The following is an 11,385-nucleotide window of genomic DNA, read 5'->3' as shown; positions in this document are numbered from 1 at the left end:
TATGTAGTGCCTGTGGTGCAGCACAATCCAAAAGGATAATGTCCTGGTCACCTTGCACTTCATATTCCTTCTGGAGTGTACAAAGTTTTCACTCCTTATTGTAAAGCAATAAAGAGCACCTAAAAAGTATGATTCTGGCAGTCAGAGTGCCTCAGAACTGAATTTCAAGGTGAAGGCTTTTCAACATGCTTAATTGTTCTTCTGTTCAGAAGGCACAGGCAACCTGGGTGGATGAGTCCCATTTCCAAATGGTATGAGTCCTGTCATAGATGCTTCAGGTGTTACATCAAAATAAAGAGGGATTTAGAACCTAAATATTTCAGCATGAGCTTTAAGACTGAGGTCCACATACAGAAAAGGATTTAGACTCATAACTCTTGTTTAGGCTTTTCTCTCCCTGCTGGTGCCTAGAGGAAGTCAGGACCTCACACAGGAATTTGTAGCCTAAACCCTCTGGGTTGGGTCTTAGAAACCCTCTGTTTAGGCTGGGGCTTAAATGCCTTAGCAGTAGTAAACTTCTGAGCCAAGGAATGTCAGTGGCTCTCAGGTACCTAACCTGACAAAATCACTGGCAAATGTAACCTGGCCATCTAAGTCACACAGGATTTGCAGCAGGCAGAAGTGATATACAAGGGATTGGACAACCTGGGCTGAAAAATAAATACCGTTTGAGTGGCTGATGCAAATATAGTTGGTGCTAGGCAAAGACTATTCTACCATTTTGTGGCTTTAGGCATGAACAGAAAGATTTCTGTGCTTCCTTAGGACTCACTGCCAACATACATGTGCAGAAGAACTAAGTAAACACAGCAAAAGTGGTATGTGTAATTGAAGACGTAGGCTGTATTCTGTAACAGAAATACAGAAACTGAATGAAGGTAAACTTCAAACCTAAAGGAAAACGTCTGTCCTGGTTCGGTAGCAATGCTTGTATTCTCCAGTTCTAACTTGTGCCCTTAGAGATGGCAAGAGCTGTAGAGAGGCAGGCATCTGCAGAGACTGCCGGTGATCTTACATGAGCCCAAACATGTCCCAGAGAGTCTCTGCTTCTGTTTGCTACACATACCATGGGCCTGGGGTGAGCAGGCTCCTAATCTGGGCAACTCACTTTACGCCTTAGATCATCTGGGGTGACTGGGTCAGGTGCCTCCTGAAATAAGTGTCACTCTGACTGTGAACACAGGCAGGGCTGCAGGGCCCCTGCAAAAGGGCAGCGTCATCATTTAACCTTAACAATTAATGTAGGCTCAGACATTTTGGTAAGAGAGCTTCCTGAGCTACCAAAGAAGCAGCAGAAACGGGGTCCTATTCACTTGCACGATGTGGCAGCTGGCTGGGGCCCTGCCTGACTTCCCACCCTCAACTCTGACTGTCTTTGCTGGGATGTATTCATCCCCACATCAAAATGAAATAAAGAATTAATAACTAATGATGATGATTACAATAATGATGATGATGATGTAGCTCTACCAGTTCTTCACAGCTACAACCGCATAATAAATAAAACTAAAAATAAACCCGCAGAGGCTCTGGGGCAGGTTTTGTGCAGAGGATCAGCACCCTTCCCCTTGTAAAGGGCACCACCTCTCTCCCAGGAGCGGTGCCCACCCCAGCCCTGCTCCCGGGGGCCGGGGCCCCTGAACCCACGGGGTGTCTGTCGGTCGGGGCAGCCAGAACGTGCCTTGAAAGAAATCAGCATGCCATGTGGTCTGTGCCTGCTTTGCCCGGGACAGAGGGGCTTAGATAAAAAAGAGTAAATAAAAATAAATAGAATATAAAAAATAAAGAAAAATCAGGGAAAAAAATAAGGCGCAAATAGAAAGAGGGGAGGAAAAGGAGCAAATAACTTCTCGGCCCCGAGTCCCCGGCGCTCCCGAGGAGGAAGGGCGCCAGGAGCCACGGGGAGGGACGGGCGGCGGGACAGGGCCCCGCTGCCCCCGGCTGCGCAAGCGGCGGGGCCTCCGCCTCCCGTTAGGTGGCGCTACAGACCTTGCAACCACGTGCGCGGAGGGGAAAAGGGATCGTCATCATCATCACCATCATAACGATACTCATTAAACCCCGCGAGCTCCCAGGGTCCGAAACGCGCAGAGCCCGCCCCTCGCAGGGTGTGCGGGCACCTGCGGCAGGATGCCCCTTCCCCGCCCGCACCCCAGCCGCCCGGCCCGCCGGGGCCCCAGGACAAGTTGTCGGGGGGACAAGGGGACGGCTATGTTCTGGGGAGCCGTGCTCCTCCACGGGGAAGAGCCTGGAGAGACGAAGGGACGCACGACCGGTGTCCCAGACGAGTCCCAACAGGCAGAACCCGGACCCCCGTCCCTCCCCGCGTTCCTGTTCTGCTCCAAAGAAGCTGCTCTGGCGGTCTGCGCAGCCGGGCTGGGACCTGCTGGCTGAGGAGGGTTTCATCAATATCCCCCGCACACTCCCCGGGTTTGGGTTTCTTGGAGTCCCGTGTTTCCCCTCTTTAGGACCCCGCACGTTTCCGGGCAGCCGGCCGGTGGCCCGGGTCGGGAGCCCGCCGGAGTGGGGCTGCCCTCTGTGCGGTGCTCTACCCACGACCCACTCCGGCCATGGCGGGGACGGACCGGGGCAGCGCTGCGGGGTGACAGCGCTGGTCCGCTCAAACACCGCGCACCCAGCCAGTGGCCTGCTTGGCTTTACTTCTCCGCCGGGTCCGCAGCAGAAAGGCGGCCGCGTCTCCCCAGCTCGGTTGCTGAGCGTGTAGGCAAACATCCCGGGAAGGGGTCAGGACTGTCGGGACGAAAAAGCCATGCCCCCCCCCCCCCCCCCCGCATTCCGTCCCTGCCGTCGGGCGGCGAACTTCCCGGTGGGGTGAGTTCTCCTTTAAGAAAGGGAACGGTTCCTTATGCATATTTAAGAATGTTTGTCTGCAGCAGTGCCCAGCTGACGCGGGGCCGGAGGCTCACACGCGGGACCCGAATTCTCGGGGAGTAAAGCATCCGCGCTTTACACGCACCCTCTGCCAGGGCTCCAGTGGGGAGCCCCTTGCCATTGCGCTAAACACATGTAAGTCAGAACCGAGGCGGGGGACTGGGGAGGAGGAGGAAGAAGAGGGGGAGAGGCTCAGTCTAGTTAGGAAGATGAGGGGGCTATTTTGTTCATTCCCATCACCTAAACCCAATTTAAAAAAAAAAAAAAAAAGAAAAAGAAAAAGAAAAAAAAGTCAAGGAAAAAGAAAACCTCCCAACAGATAATAAGAGTTTAGGGTAAGAAATCTTGTCCTTGGACTTTCTTTTTAGCTTTTTCTTTTGTTCTTTCGTGTTATTTCCCGCTCAGCGCAGGGGCTCCTGACCCACTCAGCATTCCCTACGGTACCCAAGCAGTGGGGTTTGGAACTTCCCTCCCCCCATCTTTCGCTCTCCACGGGAGCGCTTTGCTGGGTGCGCAGGTGGCCGTGTGAGGAGCGTTGGGGAGCGCCAGGAGGGTGAGTAAACCCCTCGGTGCAGCCGGGGAGGGGGGCGGGAGGAGCCCTCTCTTCTCACCATCATTCATCACAGGGCTCTACCCCCCTAACGGGGGGGGATCCCGAGCATCCCGGGGCCTCCTGGGGATGCGAGCGCCTTGGAAAAGCCTCTTTCCCGGCCAGGCACCTCTCCACCCATACATACACTTCTCCTATACGCGTAGGAAACGATAGGGTGTATGTGAAGGTCAGTGGAGCTCCAGTGGGAAGGAGCAACTTTCAGAGCTGTGCTCTTAGCGGTTTCCTGCCTTTTAAAGTGAACTTGTTCGAGTGTGTTATTCGAAATGTGGTTCAGTAGTTATGCCTTCAAATTAAGGTGCTTCTCGGTCCTCATTGGGAAAAGCAGACATGTGTCCTCAATTGTGTAGTATAAAAAAAAAAAAATAAAAGAAAAAGAAAGAAATCTACTAGGTACTTTATGATTCCATCTGGAGAAATTAAAAGCCCAGAGCTGTAATGTTTATTCTTACATAGTTTACAAAAAAAGGGGGAAATGTGTGAGACACATGTCTCCAAATATAACCAAAGTGCTTTCCCTTCTGGTTAAAAAGTTGCATGCAAATGTTTTCATTTTAACACTCCCTGCCACCTGTACTTCGCAGGGAAACTTTTCTTGGCGTTAGTGATGAAGCACCAATAGTACTTATTAATGAATTAATTATTATTATGGCTGCTGAATTGACTTAAAGTGCTTTGGAGGCCAAACTAATCCATGTTAATCAGTTACAATTGATGGTGTTTCAGCTGCTGTTTTAAGCACAGTTTCACGGACAGAGTTGAGGAGGCTATGCGTGGGGAATACGGGGTGACGGGTGCTCCGGGGACATCCCCTGGCCCTCAGCCCGACCCCTGTGCCCTGAGCGTTCCTTTTGGGTAGCCGGAACCGGCGTAACGTTGTCCTGGTGCCTGCCTCAGGTCACGCAAAGGTGCCTGAGGTGACCAGCTCCTCTTTCTCCTGCCGAAAGCTCCAACGACTAAGGGACTCCCGGGCTTAGGAGCGGAGCCCAGGGGGGAGATTCGCATTGTGGAGAGGGCAGCGGGTGGGGGGCTTTGCTCGGCCGCTTCTGTCCGGGGCTTTTGTGTTGTGAACGGAGGAGGCAGGGAGGCAGCGGTGGGCAGGGAGCTTGCGGGGCGTTGAGCCCCCCCCCAGAGGGCTGGGCCGCGGCCCCCGACAGGAAGGGACAGGGAAAAGGGAAGGCAGGGGGAGAAAAAAAAAGCCCCCCGAGGGGACAAGCGGCAGCTGAGCCAAGCTCTGCTCGCCCGGCGGCACGAAGGGGCGGCCGCAGGGCCGCGGGCAGGAAAAGCCGGGACGTGCAGCCGCGACACCGAGGGGATGGTCACACCTGCCCTGCCCCTCCTCGGCTACCGGCGGTTCCTGGGCGCCGGGGCGCCGGGCTCAGCGCGGGGAGCTGAGCAAGGACAAGGACTGGGAAGGGAGCTAGAGAGCTGGGCACAGCCTGGGAGAGCCCCCCGCGGCGGTGGGCCGGGAGGGGAGGAGTCGGGGGCAGCTGGTAACAGGGCGGCCCGTTTGTGCCCGGCACGATAGCTACGGCGAAGCGTCCCCTCCCCGAGGGGTGAACCGCGGAAACAGAGCGGGCCCCAGCTCGGGTGGAGCGGGAGAAAGCGGGGGTCAGGCCGGGGGCAGCGCACCGACTGCCCGCAGCCCCTGGGGAGCTGGCGGCTGGTGCGGAGGAAGGTGACTGGATGCCCGGTTGCCACTGTTTTGCCGGGCGAAAGGGCTTTTCCACAGGAATGAAGTGTCCCCCTGCCAAAGTTCGGGGTGGGAGAGCAGGCTGTCCCCCTCCCCCCGGCTGGGCGCAGCATCCTCCTAGGAATCGGGAGAACTAGGGGGGAGAGCCGGAGGAAGGGGTGTCTTCCCGGGCGTCACCAGGTGTCCCGAAGGATTTCTGGTTGGCAGAGATTCCCAATTCCCGAAGGTCACCCCCCGCCTCAGCCTTCAATGTGATTATTCCCCTTCCCACCACCCCACCACCCCCCCCCGCTTTTTTTCCTTTTATTTTCTGCAGTCCGCAGAATGGCAATTGGGAAACTGTTCTCCATCCCATCCTCTCTGAAACGGGGTTGCTGGGGTTGTTTTTTGCGCTTTGATTTTCCTTCTTCTCCCACTCCGGCTCTCTCTCACAGATTCACCCTCTTTTATTTATTTATTTTTCCCTTTCTCCCATTGACTTTGCTCTTAAGCTTTAACTTAAGATGGGCAAGCAAAGCACCAAACATCCCTCCCCCTATACGTGCAAACAGAACAGGGGGAGGGTTCTTGGAGAGCAGTAAACCAACTAAACAGAAAAACTTTTACCTGCGAGAGAAGACATTGCACAAAATCACACCCACACCCCCACCACCCCCCGTCCCATATCGAATACAGCTGTAACTCAATGAAAATTGAGGGGAAAGATGCGTTTTCCACGTGGGCACGGGACAAATAAGGCAGCAGTGGGTGGCCGCGTGGGTAGGACACCTCGGTCCTGCTCGTCACTCGTGGAATCGTTTTCTCCAGCTGGGGCGGGTGGCGATGCTCTCGCAGAGGTGCGGGAAACAAATCCTTGGCTTCCGTATATCACAAAAGCAGGCTGCCTTTGATGAAACATGAGTATTAACCAACTTCTTTCTCCCCCTTTCTCCTTCCCTCCCTATTTTTGTTTCCCTGGGTTGAGGGACCTAGGTGGTCAACAATAAAAAAAAGGGGGGGGGGGGTAAGGGAAAACCATCACTCGCGTTTGTGGCGGCACTTTGTCGTCGGGCCAGCGCACCCGCCTGAGATTATTGCCGGGGATTTATTTGCATGCAGCTGCAAACCCACCCCCCGGGTGCTGACCGCTGCGCATAAAGGGCTGACGGGGCTGGCCCCTGCCCGGCCGCCGCAGCTCCCAGCGGGGGCACGGCCCAGGAGAGGAGGGAGTTTGGTTTGTGAGGGGGTTTACTCCCTACAAAGCTTGGACGGCGAGGGGGGGGGGAATGTTACTGAGACGGCAGCAGCAGCAGCAGGGTCCCCAGCTCAGCTAGAGGCTGCAGGTGCGGGGGGTGGGATAGGGGGTGGCAGCCGTCTCACTCCCGCTGGCCTTGCTCACAGGAACCTCCGGGAAAAGCTTCCCCTAATGCACATGTCCCGGGAAAAAAGAACCGGTGGTGCATCATCGGGATTTCTTAGAGCTATTTACAGTGCTTTAACATTTGCACTAATGTTGATGCTCCTTCCTCTCCCCCTTTCAGCCCAGCAGCTTTTGACGAGGGAGGTCTTGACCTTTGAAGCAAGGGCTTTAGGTTCAGACTACCTCTTTCGCTCCCCGTGTATCCCCACGCACCCCGTCACGTTGTGAGAATGGATTTGGCTACCTCTGGGATCAGTGCATCTGGCTTCTAAGGCCTCCCTCTACCTCAGGCTAAGCCACCAGGTCTCCTTCCTCTTCTCCCGGAGAGACAGGCGAAGGCGCGGGGCTCCCGGGGCTTTGAACTTTTTCCCCTTCGAGCATAGCGGGAACAAAAGCTGACCCCGGAGTGGGAGGGAGCCCCCGGGAGTGCTACTGTGGCCTGGCCCGGCTCCATCTCCCTGCAGAGAAGGACGGGGTTAGAGCAGCCCCCCTCAAACTTTGCTGGGGCTCCTCTCCATCCTTCTGCCCTGACGGCCAGCATGGGGCTCTAGGAGAAGGGGAAAGCAAAACTGGATGCGAGGAGCTCAATTATTTTAGCAGAGGAAAGAGACGCTCCTGCTCCACGCAGGCTTCTTCCTCCGGCCGGGCAGGAGCAGGGAGGGAAGAGGAAGGGGGAGGGAGGCCTGCACCGGGCGTTTCTCCCAAATCCAAAGGCTGCGGAGCGCGGTCTGCCAGGAGGGGGGGACGAGGGGGGCGTAGCGCCGGGTGGGTCCCTCCAAGGGGAAAATCGCCCCGAGAGGGCGAAGCTGGAAGGACAATGGAGATACACACACAGAGACGCTCGCCCCCCCGCCTCTCCACGGCAGTGCGTGGGGATGTCGCGCTGCCCCTCAGTCAGGCCACGTCGCAGTGGTAGTGGAATGAATGCCGTCTCCCTGTGACACACACACGACACCCCGGCTTGAGGGCACCCATCCCATGCCGCCGGGCCTCCCCGTCCATCGCGGACACCCTCCGGCGCAGCCCGGCCGGCCTGCGGAACACAAGAGCGCACAGCCTCTTCGCTGCCCCTCGTCCTCCCCAGAACACGGTGTGTGTGTGTGTGGGGGGGGGTGTCCTCCAAGCCATTTCCTCATGGAAACTGGGGAACAGGGGGCCTGAAGAGCTTGGGCGAAGCGGGAGGCGCCTTTGGGCAGCGCTCAGGGGAGCGGGTTAGTGGTGAGAGTGATGGGGAGAAGTGCGGGGAAAGGCATGAGGGGATGGAACCATTCGGAGGCTCCGTGCGGAGCGGGGAGGGGTGGGGGTGGGGGCTGTCATCTTTGTTTTGGTTGTGTTGTTTTGTTTTCCAGGGGACTGGGACAATAGCTGGAGTGGATTATTCATTCCCGTAGGCAATACTTCCCTGTATGGGCTTCAGGATGCAGTTGGAGGCTCGGGAACAAAGCGGGCATCTAATGTCAAGGTAACTGGTCCCCTTCCTTTGTTTATGCTATTGTTAATGACGGGGCTCGCTCAGCCCTGGCCTCAGCCCTGCTGTATGGCATTAATACTGACTTGAGAGAATAGGCAGGACAATTAAAAACCCAACCTAAACCCCAGAGCAGCAGCACCCAGCCCAGTTCTCCAGGTAAAACATGCCTCTTCTGGGCTACTGAAAATGACATTGTCATGTCGCCTGGTATTCACAGAAACACACGTACCATTCGTGAGATTAAACACGTCTGTATCCGTCATTAACACTAAGGGGACACACCGTAACCCCGTCCTTCAGCCCAAAATCAAAAGAGAAAAGCATTATTTTCAAATGCCCACTGTTACAGCATGAGGGAATTCTCACCACGCTAAGCAAAAGAAAAAAAAATCTAACAAAATAATTCTTTTAATTACGATAATCTAAAAGTAGCAGAAACCTGAGCACTTATTGACTCATTTTCTTCTTCTCGAGGTAGCGGATGGTATTTAAAGTTCAACATTTCACATAGCTCCTAGTTTAGTTTAATTTCCTCTACAATCTAGGTGATTTCAGTAAATTGAGTTAAGAATTTTGGTACACATTTGAGTGTGGATCTGCATAAAATAGACAAGGCGGCAGAACTGGGGAGAGGATGTTTTATTATTTTAGGAAGAGAAGGGAGTGTATGTTTGTGTGTATGTGTGGATGTGTGTGAGAGAGAGAGAGAAACAAATGGAGAGCTGTGCACCTTGCATTTGGTCTATAGCTTTACTGTGGACTCTAGAATAAATATCTATTAGGTTTCTCTGAGAAATGTCCTACTTGGGCAGATGAACCCCTCTTTTGAATGAGAGCTCCAGAAGATGAATGAAATGTATGTGACTCCAGCACAATTCTTCGCCAACACACATCTCCTTTTTCTTTCCCCCCTTTCAGAAAGATTAGTTTCAGCTCTGCTATCCTGGGCCCACTTTCTGTCGAGGAAGGGATATAATAATGATCAATGCCCAGCACTCCTCCTGTCTGTCGTACTCGGTAAATATTCACAATGTCTTCAACTTGAAGGGGAGGTGGAGAGATGGGCCCAGACTCAGCTCCAGGAGGATGTCCCCATCCTCTGGCTCTCACAAGCACTCACACAGAAAGGAGGGAAAATCCAAACAACCAAACCAACTCATTCAGAAGACCCTCCAGCCCACACCTCCCCTACAACCACATGCTTCGTTTTTGTACTTCAGCTGACTGCTCGGTGAAGTGGTCTATGTACACAGGGCTATCTGGCTTTGTGTGACCAGCTCAGGGTGTACGTTAGTACTCCAGTTGGAAATGGAACCTAGACTTGTTGAGCAAACAGTTCCCACTCGCCTGTAGCATGGACTGAATGACATATAGTCAGCTCTATGGAGCGGTGGCAGGGAAGTAGCACCAAGCATTTCCAAAACTAATAACACAAAGGTTACTATATATAAAACATTTATACAGCCCACGCTGCCTCAAGTTGTTTAAATTTTGGTTTGGTGCACATAAATATAGCAGCCATATGGTTCCCCATTAGCCAGTCTCTCCTTTTTTAAATCAATTCATTTAGAATTGAAAGAATGGCCCCGGACACGAGGCAGTCAACAACTCTTTGGCTTTCTCCAATCAGCGTGGACCTCAGGAAGAAATAGTACCTGTCTTTGTCATTTCACACATGTATCACGCTGCCTTGATGTTGTGTTCAAAAGCAGGCCTACTATCAGTGCAGGTAACAGTCCCCAGCTGTTTTCCCCCTTCTAATCCATTTTTTCCCTTCTCATCTTAGGCTTCTTTCTAGGAAGAAATAATTCTGCTGGGACCCCTTGCCTAGGCTTTGGAGGGCATGCAGAGCAGCGTGATAGGAAAGCACCATCCCTGTGGATAGAAACTCTCCTCTCTGTCATGTGCCTTGCAAGAAAGGCAGTGAGGGGACACTTGGAGTGACTTGGTATCCAGGAGCAGCAATCCACTTCATGCTACTGTGGAGGAAAGTTTGTTTCCAAACCAAATATGTTATGGTGCTCAGTACTGGTGTCAAGTCAGTTTGAACCATCCCGGGTCTTAAAATAACGATCTCCATTTGTGGTATGCCTGTGAGCTTGCCTCGATAAACTTTCCCTGTTTGCGTTGAAGGTATCGAGATAATGTAGCTCCATCTTTTTACCCTACTGATGTGCTCAATAGGAACAATTCAGAAAAGTTCTGTTTAGCTTTTTTCCCCCAGCCTTGTAGCTGAAGAAATGCAAGCTATCAGAAACAAGCCTATGTTTGAAGGTACAGTTTTCAACATGTGAGTGGGAAACATATGTACTGGCACCATTCAACCGCTCTTTAAGGGCTGCGCTTGGATTTTGGCTTTTAATCTCAACTCTGCTAGAGAGAGAGAGATGTAAAATGGAAGGCAATGTGATTATTTATGCTGTAGCCTTGTGATACTCATCCTATAACCGTTGGGGAGAGAAGCAAAACACTCTGCTGTAGCTTTGGGTGAGCCTGAGTTTCAGGGGGACTCTTGTCTTCACAGGTTCTCACTTCACTGCCTTTTCTTCCCTTGGTATTTGTTACATGGGATTTTTTCTTTTCTTTTTGGTCTGCTGTTCTACGTTTTAAAGTGAAGAGAGACTAAACCCTGCTGGGAGAGAGAGCTCCCTCGATCACAAACTCACGTTTGGAAATGCCTAACCCCCTCGACCATCCACCCCCCTTCAAGCCATCCTCCTCCTTTCAGGGGAGAAATGAAAACCTTAAAAGCAAAAGAGAGAAAGGGGGTGGAGGGAGGAGGAGGGAGCACCCCTGATTCCTCAGTGACCTGCACAGCTTGGACAGCCCCCCAAGTTCTTCCTGCAGATAAACCCTGTCGGAAAAATACAAATAACAATAATAAACCCCCCTACATGACTGAACTTTTAATGTGGCTTGGGTTTTGTGCAATACAGGCTCAATTTTAGCACTTTCAAGAGGAAAAATAAAGGGGCGGGGGGGGGGGGGGGGGGAGGGGGAAAGAGAGGAGAAAAGAAAGTTTGAGTTTAACTCTGTTGCTAAAAAAGCACACCACACACACAACACCCCCCCCAGATATCAGTGAAAGCAGCCAGCGGCCGCTGCAGCCACTGCCCCCCATCCCAAAGGTAGGCAGCCCTTCCCACGGGCTGGCTAGGAAGTTCTTTGGTGCTGCTGAAGCCACACATACATATATATATATCTATCTCATACACACACATCTTTATATATAGCTTTATATGTAGGTGTCTAGTCTATGTTTAAATAATCCTATCTATACACACAGTCCTCCTCTGATGAGGTCATTCTCCCATATATAC

General features: G+C 52.8%; 1 long non-coding RNA gene across 1 annotated transcript; it reads left to right on the top strand.

The window, feature by feature from the left end:
• The first annotated feature begins 2,894 nt into the window (after nucleotides 1-2,894).
• On the top strand, nucleotides 2,895-10,968 carry LOC136013623 (uncharacterized). The gene is made up of 5 exons (XR_010612303.1): nucleotides 2,895-3,027; nucleotides 3,298-3,445; nucleotides 7,944-8,056; nucleotides 8,984-9,082; nucleotides 9,852-10,968. It is a non-coding gene; the product is annotated as an uncharacterized LOC136013623 (long non-coding RNA).
• The last annotated feature ends 417 nt before the right edge of the window (nucleotides 10,969-11,385 follow it).

This window comes from Lathamus discolor, chromosome 4 (assembly GCF_037157495.1).
Source record: "Lathamus discolor isolate bLatDis1 chromosome 4, bLatDis1.hap1, whole genome shotgun sequence".
Taxonomy (NCBI): Eukaryota; Metazoa; Chordata; class Aves; order Psittaciformes; family Psittacidae; genus Lathamus; species Lathamus discolor.
The sequence above is the reverse complement of the archived record's forward strand: the minus strand, read 5'-3'. Positions and strand labels throughout refer to the sequence as shown.